Below are 12,025 nucleotides of genomic sequence, written 5' to 3' on the forward strand. Positions count from 1 at the left end.
GCCACCACCGCCCGGCAACAGAGGTGCTGGTGTCCCCTAGCCTAGCCCTGATGGTTCTGCTCATCTCTTCATACTAACAAAATGTGACCATTCATAAAGGGCCTGCCTCTCCCTGCTGGCTGATTTTCTTTTCTCATAGTTTGTCTCCTTTTCATCCATCCCTTTCTTCCCTTTCATTAACTCTCTGGTTGACTAGGTGAGTGGCTTGTCCCCATCCTGACATAAAAGGAAGCTTCTGTTTGGCCCAGTGGGCAAACCACACAGCCACAAAACAAACAAAAAAACCAACTGTGCTTTTTCTTTATCTGGATCTAGGAAAAAAATGTCCATTTTAAACCAAGATTTGTGTTTCTCTTAGTTTATACTTTCCATCTAGGTTAGCATTTCTCAGTGAATCGCTTCAATAGACCCGATCAATGGAAAAGGGCTAGAAGGAAAGAAAACACATGTGCTAGAATTGTTTTCTTCTTCCCACAATTTCCTATGGGTATCATTTCAACCTCCCACTCTGACCCATTATTTCTTTTCTTAGTGTTGTTGTTGTTGTTATATTATTTTGTGTATGTGTGTGGGGGCAACTTTTGGGAATCAGTTCCCTCCTCCCACCATGTGGATCCCAGGGACCAAACTCAGGTTATCAGGGTTGGCTGCAAGCACCTTTACTAACCTAGTGATCTCACTGCCCTCTACTTCATTGCTTCTTACTGAGCTACATCATCAGTAAACATTTGCTGACTTCATTGGACTGGTGATGAGCATGGGTGTGTCGGAAAATAGAAGATGGGCTAAGCATGAAACTTAGTCAAGACAGTGCTTCTAGTGTGCATGAAGCCCTGGGTTTGATCCCTAGCCTTGCATAAACAAGACAAAATGGCACTCACCTGTACTCCTGGCACTCAGGAGGTAAAGGCAGGAAGAACAGAAATTTAAGGTCCTCCTTAAATTTGAGTTTGACAGCAATCTCATCCAATAGTACATAGTGAGTTCTAGGCCAGTCTGGTCTATATAAGATCCTGTCTCAAAAACAAACAAAAAGTATATATTGAGGAATGGTGGGTGTGGCTTGGTGGTAGAGCCTAGCATGTATGAGACCCTAGGTTCAAGCCCTAGACACACAGACAGACAGACACACATACACACAGACAGACACACACACACACAGACACATAGACACACACAGACACACACACACAGACACACACACACACACACACACAGACACACACACACAAACACACACACACACAGCTATATTTCATGACAAAAATCAGTTTTTATGTAAATTTTTTCCAGAGCTGAATGTTGACAATTAATTGAAAAATATTGAAAACACTGCCAACTAGCACTGAGCCAAAAATATCTGTGGGCCAAAGTCAGTCTTCTGGCTGAGTTTGTGACCCCTAATACAGCCTTTTTAAGGATGGCTTTCTAGACTATTGCTCGCTTGGCTGAACCTTAGTTTCCTCAACCTGCTCTTACATGCTGCCAAGAGCCAATCAAAGAAACATTCACCATAAAATTCGGGGAAATTGTCCTAGCAATTACTTAAGCGTGGTGTTGGCAGGCTTTGGCCTGGTGCGTATGTGTGATTAAGAGATGCAGCTTCCCTGCCCAACCCAGGGAGGCCCTGTTCATTTCCTGTGTCCGAAGTGAGCTTCAGTTTGTACCGGATGGGCTTGGAACAAATTCTTGCTCCAGTGTCCTTTCAGAGTCACCCGTCCTCTGAGGAACTCTGCGGGAGGCCAAGTTAGCAAAAGGTCCCAGATATCAGGGTTTGGACCCTTTTGTTTTCCTTTACCCACCCACTAAAGCCTGGCAGATACGTGTGCCTCAGATAAGTAAGTGGTGGACTCTTTCGTGTGCATCAATAATGGACGATTAATTTACTCTCTTTGTCTCCAATATATTCCTGATCTCAACACAACACACACACACACACACACAGGTTTAAATGTTTATCTTGTAGCAATTTGGTTCAGAATTAACCTCACATTGCTAATTTATCCATTAGTAGGACAGTAGAGTTTAGAACTCAGAAAGTTTAAACTCGTGAATTTAAACAGAATATCAGATAGCTAGTGCCTTCCATAGACTATGCTGCTCCCAACCAACCCCAAGCTGTTTGCAGAGCTTTAGCTCACAGGCTGGGTAAATCCTTACTGTCTCTTACTTAAGACTCCTATAAGTAGCCAGGTGGTGGTAGTGCACTCCATTAATCCCAGCACTCGGGAAGCTGAGGCTTGCAGATCTCTGTGAGTTTGAGGCCAGCCTGGTCTACAAATCGAGTTCCAGGAGAGCCAGAGCTGTTACACGGAGAAACCCTGTCTCAAAAAACAAAAAACAAAACAAAAAAAGACTCCTATATGCAGAAACTGTTCAGAGTATATCAGACTTCTAAAAACTTCGCAAAGACAACATCAGATGGGGGGATATGGGAGAATCAAGGTCAAATTTTCTCTACTTACTAAGTGACTTTGCAGCAACTACCTTGCCCTCTGGGGTTTACTTTCCTCAATTACACAATGAAGAGAATAATAAATTAGTTACTTCATGAGCCACTCCAATGGTTCTCAACCTGGTTCTCTGTGTGTGTGTGTGTGTGTGTGTGTGTGTGTGTGTGTGTGTGTATTACTTTCCTCAATTATACAATGAAGAGAATAATAAATAGTTACTTCATGAGCCACTGCAATGGTTCTCAACCTAGTTCTGTGTGTGTGTGTGTGTGTGTGTGTGCATTTTGAGATAGCTCTCCCATAGCTCAGGCTGACCTTGAACACTTGATTTTTCTTTCCAAGTGCTGGGATTACAGGTACCACCACCATGTCCATCTTCTGGTTACATATTGAAATCACTTTTTAAAATGTCCCTGATAGGAAAAATTTTAAAAGCTGAGAGATGTAAACAGAGATAAAGGCAGAGAAAGCCTGAGCAGGTTAAATCAGATTCTCTCAGAAGGTAAGATCGAGACATTAGCTTGTTTCTCTTTTTCTTATTTTATTTAATATTTTTTTTAATTTTTATTTTATGTACATTGGTGTTTTACCTGCATTTATGTCTGTATGAGAGTGTCAAATTACTTGGAGCTGGATTACAAATAGTTGTGAGCTGCCATGTGAGTACTGGGAAATGAACCTGGGTCCTCTTGAAGAACAGCCAGTACTTTTAACCATTGAGCCATCGCTCCAGCTCTCATGTTTCTCTTTTATTGTGGGTTTTTGAGACACAATTTTACTATGTAGCTCTGGCTGGCCTGGAACTTGCTATGTAGACCATACTGGCCTGGAATTTAGAGAGATCCAACTGCCTCTGCCTCTGGAGCGCTGGGATTAAAGGTGTGTGTCACCATGCCCTCTATTAGTGGGTTTCAAAAAGCTCCACATGTCATTCTGATACACAGCCAAGTTTGCAAGTCACCGGTGAGAGTGAAATATTGTTATGCATATGAAAGCAGGTGCTCTGTCACTGACTAGTTATTCCACCCAATAACAAGATTTCAAGCCAGCAATTAACTATACTTTTGGCCCATGTTATAAAAAGACACCACTAGATGTCAGTTTTCCCATATAAGTCACTTCCTGGTAGTTTCTGGTTATCTGTTCTGATGGTAACAAGTAAATCCCATCACAGCAACCATTCGTGAGTTACCTATAGGGCCAGGCTCAGCTCCAGTGACTCTTAAAACATGATTTCTGGTTGTATTGCAAGCAAGCAAAGTGAATACTGTCTCAATCATGAGAAAGGTGAGGGCCAAAGACTCTATGACACTACATGAACTGTGGCCATATACACCTGGGATCCTAGCAAGTATGAGGTTGAAGCAAAAAGAGCCTAAATTTGAGACTAGTGTGGCCTACCCTGTAAAGTCAAAGTCAGCCTGAACTACTTACATGTCATTTCAAACAACAACAAAACAAACAGGGGATTGGAGAGACGGCTCTGTAGGTAAAGTGCTTGTTGTACAAGCTCAGGGATCTGAATTCAGTTCCCAGAATCCACATAAAAGCTGGCCAAGGCATCGTGCATCTATAATCCTAGCATTGGGGCTTAAAGACAGAAGGATCCCTGGGGCTTTCTGGCCAGGCACAGCCCAGCCAATCAGTGAACTCCAATTTAAGTGCAAGGCCCTTGAGTCTATCCAGGTGTGCTGTCAACTTGACACAAGTTACAGGCATCAGAGAGGAAAGAGCCTCAACTGAGAAATTGCCTTCATAAGATCAGTCTGGGGCTGGAGAGATGACTCAGAGGTTAAGAGCACTGGCTGCTCTTCCAGAGGTCCTGAGTTCAATTCCCAGCAACCACATGGTGGTTCACAACCATCTGCGATGAGATCTGGTGCCCTCTTCTGGCCTGCAGGGATACATGCAGACAGAACACTGTATATATAACAAATAAATAAACCTAAATGAAAGAAAGAAAGAAAGAAAGAAAGAAAGAAAGAAAGAAAGAAAGAAAGATAGATAGATCAGGTTGTAGGCAAGCCTGTTGGGCATTTTATTAGTGATTGATATGGGAAGGCCCAGCCCACTGTGGGTAGTGCCACCCTGGAATGGTGGTTCCGGGTTCTATAAGAAAGCAGGCTGAAGCTGATGGTGGCAGGAAATGCCTTTAATCCCAGCACCCATGAGGCAGAAACAGGCAGATCTCTGAGTTTGACGCCGGCCTGGTCTACAGAGTGAGTTCCAGGACAGCCAGAGCTATACAGAGAAACCAAAAAAGGAAAAAAAGAAAAAAAAAGAAAAAAAGAAAAGAAGAAAAGGAAGAAAGCAGGCTGAGCAAGCCAGTTAACAGAACTCCTCCACAGCCTCTGCCTCTGCTCCTGCCTCCAGGTTCCTGACCTGCTTGAGATCCTATCCTACCCTCCTTGCAATCGATGGAACTGTGAGTGAAATAAACTCTTTCCTAACCAAGTTATTTTTGGAGTTGCTTTTGGTCATGGTGTTTCATCACAGCAATAGTAACCCTAAGACACCACACTTGGAACTGTGCACCTTTAAACCCAGCATTAGGAAGGCAGAGGCAGGAGGGTCTTTGCAAATGAAAGGCCAACCGGGTCTGCATAGTTTCAGGCCAGCCAGGTCTCACAGAGTGAGATCCCAATTTTGTTTTCTGTTTTTTGTTTGTTTGTTTTTTAATGTAGGTCAAAAGCAATCAAGAAGATACCTAACATTGACATCTGGACACACACACACACACACACACACACACACACACACAAACATATAAACACAAAGATCCTGTGACTTATACAGAGTACACAGGAAATGACTCCTGTAATTTGGGCTTCATTCTTTTGCTCATTTTGAACAGAGCACAAACACTTGATATGTATGTATAAGGTTCTGTGTAACAGCAGAAGAATCCTGTTTGTTCCTGTGATGATGTGACTTGGAATGGCTTCTGCCTAGGTCGCTCACAGTGGGTAAGCACTAGGCACATAGTTCTTGTCTCCTGAGCATTTTCATCTTTCACCTGTAGGTACATTTGAGAGGGAAAGGTGTGCACTCTCTTGAATGGCTGTTCACGGACTCAGGTGGCCTCACCTGAGAACGGAAATGCTGGGCTTCTAAGGCAGGGAAAAATGACTCTTTTGTTATTTTGCTTTTTGTTGATTTGGTTTTGGTTTTCTGATACAAGGTTTCTTTCTCTGTGTAGATTTGGAGCCTATCCTGGAACTCGCTCTGTAGAGCAGGCTGGCCTCGAACACAAACAGATCTGCCTGCCTCTGCCTCCTGAGTGCTGAGATTAAAGGCCTGTGCCACCATCACTCGTTGAAAATGGCTCTTTAGTTTTCTGAGATGGCTGTTTCACTAACTCCAGCCACTAGAATAAAACATAGTTTAAAAATGTTATAGAAAATTTGTTTATTTTATTTTGCATAAGTGTTTTGTCTGTATATATGTATATCACATGTATGCCCTGGGCCCTTGGAAATCAAAAGAGATATGAGATCCCCTGGATCAGGAGTTATGAATGGTTGTGAGCTGCCATGTGGGTACTGGGAACTAAACCCAGGTCCTCTTCAAGAGCAACAAGTGCTCTTAGCAGTTGAGCCATCTCTCTAGCCCAAAAATGTTTTTTTGTTTTTTTTTTTTGTTTGTTTTGTTTTTTAGCCTACTAGGTTGCTAAGGGACTTGAGATCTCTTAGTCTGATGTTTTACCACTATCTAATTTATTTATCTGTATCCTTAGCAATAAGTAAACTACTGGCCTAGAGAATGTACGTAATTTAAAATATTTTTAATATTCGTGTGTGTGTGTGTGTGTGTGTGTGTGTGTGTGTGTGTGTGTGTCTGTGTGTGTGTGTGTGTGTCTGTGTGTGTCTGTGTGTGTATACGTGTTCACGCACAAGTCAGAGGACAACTTTCAGGAATCAGTTCTGTCCTTCCACTGTGGGATCTGGAGACCAAAATCAGATTGTCAGGCCTGTGCAGTGAGAGGTTTTACTCACCATGACACCTAAGAAAGTATATAACTCTTAATCAATAAATATTCCCTAAAAAAAAAAAAGAATGCCTAGTACATTGTCCAAGAGGAGCCATGGGAGTGTATGAAGAAGTCTGTGACTCTTCAGAGTAAGCAACTCTGAAGACTTCCTTCCAAAAGTAGTAATTCTTTGTTCTAAAAGCCTCTGATTTATTCCAGAGGCGGGGAGTCCTCACCCATCTCAAGGGAAGGCTCTAATTGAGCCAGGGAGTAGAAGACTATGAGTGCTTGATTGGAACTGCAGATTCTGAATCTAATGGCTACTCTGGAGCTTGTTCCCGGTCACCAGCTGTGTCTGTCTCTGAATGAACCAGCCAAGCAGTTAGTTACATTGATTGCCAGGCTGGGTCAGATCTATGGGGGCCTTCTGACAGTTTTTTGTTTGTTTGTTTGTTTTAACCTTGGAGGATGGGTTGTTCAGGTAACCCAATTATAATTAGGTCCCTGGACTCCAGTTTAACCAACTCAATAGAATTCTCTGGAACTAGTAGAGGAGCCTAGGGTTCTCACACAGGATTGATGTTGCAAAGTAGCCCCTTAATGATATATACAACCTTGCTCATTCATGGCTTTGTAATTTATAAATTTGCTCAGATCTTTTCTGTATTCTGGTTATATCACCTTTCTGGGTAATGACTTCTGTGCAGTTATTACCCACAGTTTAAAAGAATAGTCTCTCCTTTATCTATCTATCTATCTATCTATCTACCTACCTACCTGCCATCTATTGTCCATTGATCTATCTCTCTGTGTATGTATATGTGTGTATGTGTATATATGTGTGTATATATGTATATGCACATGTATATGTATATGTAAGTATACATACATATACATCCTAAGCCTAACTCTACTGGAATTCGGAACACTGAAATCCTGGGACTTGACATCTGCATTCCCTACCTTTCATTTTGCCCATGGTGTTTATGATCCTTAGACTCAGCTCCTCTCTCCTGAGAGCTTGCATCACATGCCTGGTCTTGAGATCTCTTCAGTTTACAAGTAGCATCAGCTAGATCTTTGTGCACTTTATGCAAAAGCAGAAAAAAAATTGTCCCAGTTCCCTAAGATATAACTATGACCTGAAGTCCCTGCTTCTTAGGTGGATCCCAACAAGTATGAGCTTGTCCCAGGCTTGGATCAAAGGTCTGTTTTGAGTCTAGTCATCCTGTTAGTATTGGAGAGATTAGGAAATAGAATATCATTTCACTGGAGAACTATGTAGCAAAGTGTCCCTTGAAACAACAGTCTGGGTGCTTCCAGAAATAGAAGGGAGAAGAGGGGATGGGATGGAGTATTCACAGTCCAGTATAAAGGGACAAACAAAGAGGGGAAATACCAAAATCACGGGTCTGTCAAACACAAGGATCTGGTTTGCACATATCATCTTGTTCTTATTTTTATTTATTTACTTATTAGGCTATTTGACCATAGCCACACTTGACATAAACATTCTGGAATCTCCAAGCATCCTTCAGTGAATCATAGTGGGTTTGTTATTGATGATGATTTGTTTGTGTACGATAGGACCCATTGATGTGGCTCTGGTTTGTCCCTAATATATAATTCTGTACTCAAGCAATCCTCCTGACTCAGCTTCCAGAGACCCACATATCACTAGATCTAGCCCAAGTCCCAGTTTTTCAGCAGGCTTTATGTACATGTAAAAGTATAAGAGAGTGTTGTAGCCTGTGCATCTTCCCCTAGGTTAGTTTGGCCTGGTGAAAACTAGTCTGCCTGGAAAATTTGTTTGAATTTACTTGGAAATTGCTATATTCTGCTGACAAGGTTCTGCTTATTTCTTCTTTCTTATGTGTGTGTGTGTGTGTGTGTGTGTGTGTATGCAGGCATATGTGTGGTCTATGCACATGTGTTTCTGTCATGTATGTACACATGTATGTGTAGGTATGCAACTGTGTCCATGCAGAGAGACCAAGCCAGAGAAAGACATTGGGAGTCCCACTGCCCACCTTATTCCTTTGAGACAGGGTCTCTCACTGAACCTGGAGCTGCTGAGATCCCAACTCCAGGCTTTGCAAGTCGTTCTTAACCCATCCACTAAGCCAGTTCTCTAACCTATCTGGTTGTATTCTCAAGGGACCTTACCATTGATCCTGTTGTCAACTGATATGATTAGAAAAAAGCTCTCTAAGTCTACCCAAGATGAAAATACTTCGGCCAGTCTCTGATTCCAATACAGGAACTCAAAAACACCCTGGTTCCTCTATGATCAGAACTCAAAGTAATGATAGCTTCTCCTAGCACTTCCTTTCATCTAGAGATTTCAAAGCATTCTGAAAACAGTGCCCATCCCCGAGGGAGCTGATTAAGCCACATCACTGCCCTTCATCTTTTGCTTGGAGCCCTCCCCATAAATTGGCTGCTGAGCTGGAAATAGCATAGGCCTTCTGATCCAAGGTCTCACACTGAACGCCCACCCTTGCCTACCCAGTCTTACACAGTTTGTGATGCTCCTACAAGGCACAGCTTTTCTAGGGGCCCTACATCAGATCTGCCAGCATCTCAGTTGTCATCGCCTCCCACTGACTGCATTTTTGGGTTCTCTGGTGTCCTGGCAACTAGGCTGTGCCTCAGCTGTCCTGGATGTGAGAAATGTTGAAGACTCTGCGGGGATTCTTCACGTTCTCGTTACCTACCCTTCTTCCCAATTTATCTCTCCCTGCCTAGGCAGACAGACCATCCCCTTCTGTCAAAGTATTGTGTCCTCCTGCTTATTTTTCCTTCTTCCTCTCCAGCTTCCTTCTTCCGGGCAAAAGACGAAAGAAAAAACATGAGCTTGGGAGGAAGGGAGAAACAGAACTTTGGTTTTTTGTTTTTGTTTTTTCCTCTTGCCTTGCCCTCTTGTTCCCAGAAGAAGGACCTAGGCGGTGAACCTTGGCTTGAAAGGATGGAGGGGATTAGAAGGTTGAGGCTCTACTTCCAGAACCCATCCTAAGGGAGTTAACTTGTTTCGTTGGAGAAGGGGTGACTCAGCCCAGACGCTAGGTGGGGAAACCCCTCTCTGAGCCTGAAAGTGAAAACCGCAGAGAGGCCTGGATCTTTAGTTTCAGACCAGGAAGGTTTTGCTAAGTTTGAAGAAATTTAGTTCTGCAATTTCCTGCAGTCTGCAATAGGGAGGGCAGTAGGCAACTCCACACAGCATTTCCCAAAGAAATGGCTCTGTCTACAGGAGCGCAATAGAAACAGGCAGTGAGATCCCAAATTCCGAGTTCTGGAATGGACCACACATACTAGTTAGTGGGGAGCTTTATTTAGTCACCCTTCACCGCTGTCCCTTCACCTACAAATTAGTGTAACCACCAGTGATCATGATATGATAATTAGCACATGTCTCTCTCTCTCCCTCTTTTTTTTTATAAGACCCCAAAATAAATGACTGTGGTAAGGCTACTCCTAGAGACAGTTTCTGACTCACTCATTCACTCACTAAACACTTAGCAATCTACTGATGGCTGGACCTTGAGTGAGGCAGTCGTGAGTACAAAGGATATGGTCCTTGCTTTCACAGAGCTGCCACACTGTAGGATGGAGGGGAACTAAGCGAGTTTACCCACAGGAGGCGTGTGTACATCACAGAAACACAGTCAAGTGCTGCCTGAGAGGTGATGCTGGGGCCCCTACAGCAGTGTCTTTGAGGATGATCTGTTGGGTGAGTGGGAATGAGCAAACGAAATCCCACTTTGGGTAAAAGCTATGTGGCTTGTCAGAGTTCCAGGAAATAAAAAGTTTAACAAACCCCAAGCTGCCTCCTCATGCTAACACTCCAATATAACTCCTAGGCTATGCCAATTTTGTTTCTACACGATGTGAAGCAACTTTGGGAGAGTGTGACGTTTTACTCAAGGGGAAGATATAGTTATCATATCGATAGAGGCGGGGCTAGAATATGAACTGCAGGTGGAAGATTGAAGACAGCATCCGGGAAACAGACAAAGAAGTTGGGCTTCTGAGGGCTGGCATGCAGTGTGCATGTTTATATAAATGCAGAGCCGGGGAGACAAAACAGGAGCATGCTGGCCAGACAGTCGAGACAAAACTGGGAACTCTAGGTTCAGTGATGGAGTTCATCTCAAAAATAAGATCAAGTACCTAGAGCAATGGCTCAGAGGTTAAGAGCACTTACTGCTTTTTCAGGGGACCCAGGTTCAGTTCCCAGCACCCACATAGTGGCTGCTTCACACCAATCATTAACTCTAGATCACCTGTCTTAGCACCCTCTTCTGATCTTCGAAGGCACTAGACATGCGTGTGGTGTACAAACAAACATGCAGGCAAAATGCTCATACAGATAAAATAATTCTAGGAAATGTTAAAAAAGAAAGAAAGAAAGATGGCTTGACTCCGTCTTCGACGTAGCAGCTTCGGAGTCCGTGGGTTAGTTGCCAACATGCAGCTCTTTGTACGCGCCCAGGAACTACACACTCTCGAGGTGACTGGCCAAGAGATGTCACCCAGACCAAAGCTCATGTGGCCTCACTGGAAGGCATTGCCGGGAAGATCAAGTCGTGCTTCTGGCTGGCTCGCCGCCAGAGGATGAGGTCACCCTAGGCCAGTGTGGCGCAGAGGAAGTAGCTGGTCACATGCTGGGAGGTAAAGTGTGCGGTTCCCTGGCTTGTCCTGGAAAAGTGAGAGGTCAAACTCCCAAGGTGGCCAAACAGGAGAAGAAAAAGGAGAAGACAGGTCCGGCTAAGCGGCGAATGCAGTACAACCGTCGCTTTGTTAACGCTGTGTCCACCTTTGGCAAGAAGAAGGGTCGCAATGCTAATTCCTAAGTCCTATTATGATTCTGGCACTCTAGTAAAGCAATTTTGCCCAGAAAATAAAAATGAAAGATGGAGAGATACTCACTGTCAACCTCTGGTCTCCATACACATGTGCACACGCGTGGTCATGCACACACACCCCACACTCACATATCCAGAGGCACAAAAGAAAATCGGCTTCTTTTGTTATTTCTAATATCAGACCCAATTCTCTACACCACCAGGATGGTCTGTGTCTGTGATGGGAAATAGGTTTGTCTGTCTTGACTGACAACATCCTTTTTTATCTCTTGCTGATAAAAGGCATTGATGTCCCTTCACAGGAAACTTAACAGGAAAAGAAAGAAAGCCTACCACTAAATACACTTCCTGAGGGTGAAACCAGGAGGCTGCTGCTCTCACTGCAGTATAGGAAAAGGCTGAGTAAATAATGAAGGCAACATCCCCTGCGGGCCAGTCCTCTTTCCCTTCTAAAACTGGCCAGTCTGCTAAGGGGCAGACAGAGGTCTTCTCAAAATACTAAGAGGTATTGAAACTCACAAATCTCTTCTGTCTCAAACAGAGGAAACATGGAACTGGAAGAAAATTGAGAGTCACCGGAAAAGGAACTTGACATTGGTACATACCTTCCTTTTACTCCTCTGGACCATTCCCAGCAACTTCTGCTTTGACTCTGTGAACAAATGCAGTCATGTTGGGAATGTGGCACTCAGAAAAGTCTGTGGGCTTTAAAAAAACAGATCTCAGCAGGGTGGTAG

At 43.5% G+C, this 12,025-nt stretch overlaps 1 pseudogene; it reads left to right on the forward strand.

Annotated features, from left to right (window-relative positions):
- The first annotated feature begins 10,891 nt into the window (after positions 1-10,891).
- On the forward strand, positions 10,892-11,276 carry LOC100772565 (annotated as a pseudogene).
- The last annotated feature ends 749 nt before the right edge of the window (positions 11,277-12,025 follow it).

This window comes from Cricetulus griseus, chromosome 5 (assembly GCF_003668045.3).
Source record: "Cricetulus griseus strain 17A/GY chromosome 5, alternate assembly CriGri-PICRH-1.0, whole genome shotgun sequence".
NCBI lineage: Eukaryota > Metazoa > Chordata > Mammalia > Rodentia > Cricetidae > Cricetulus > Cricetulus griseus.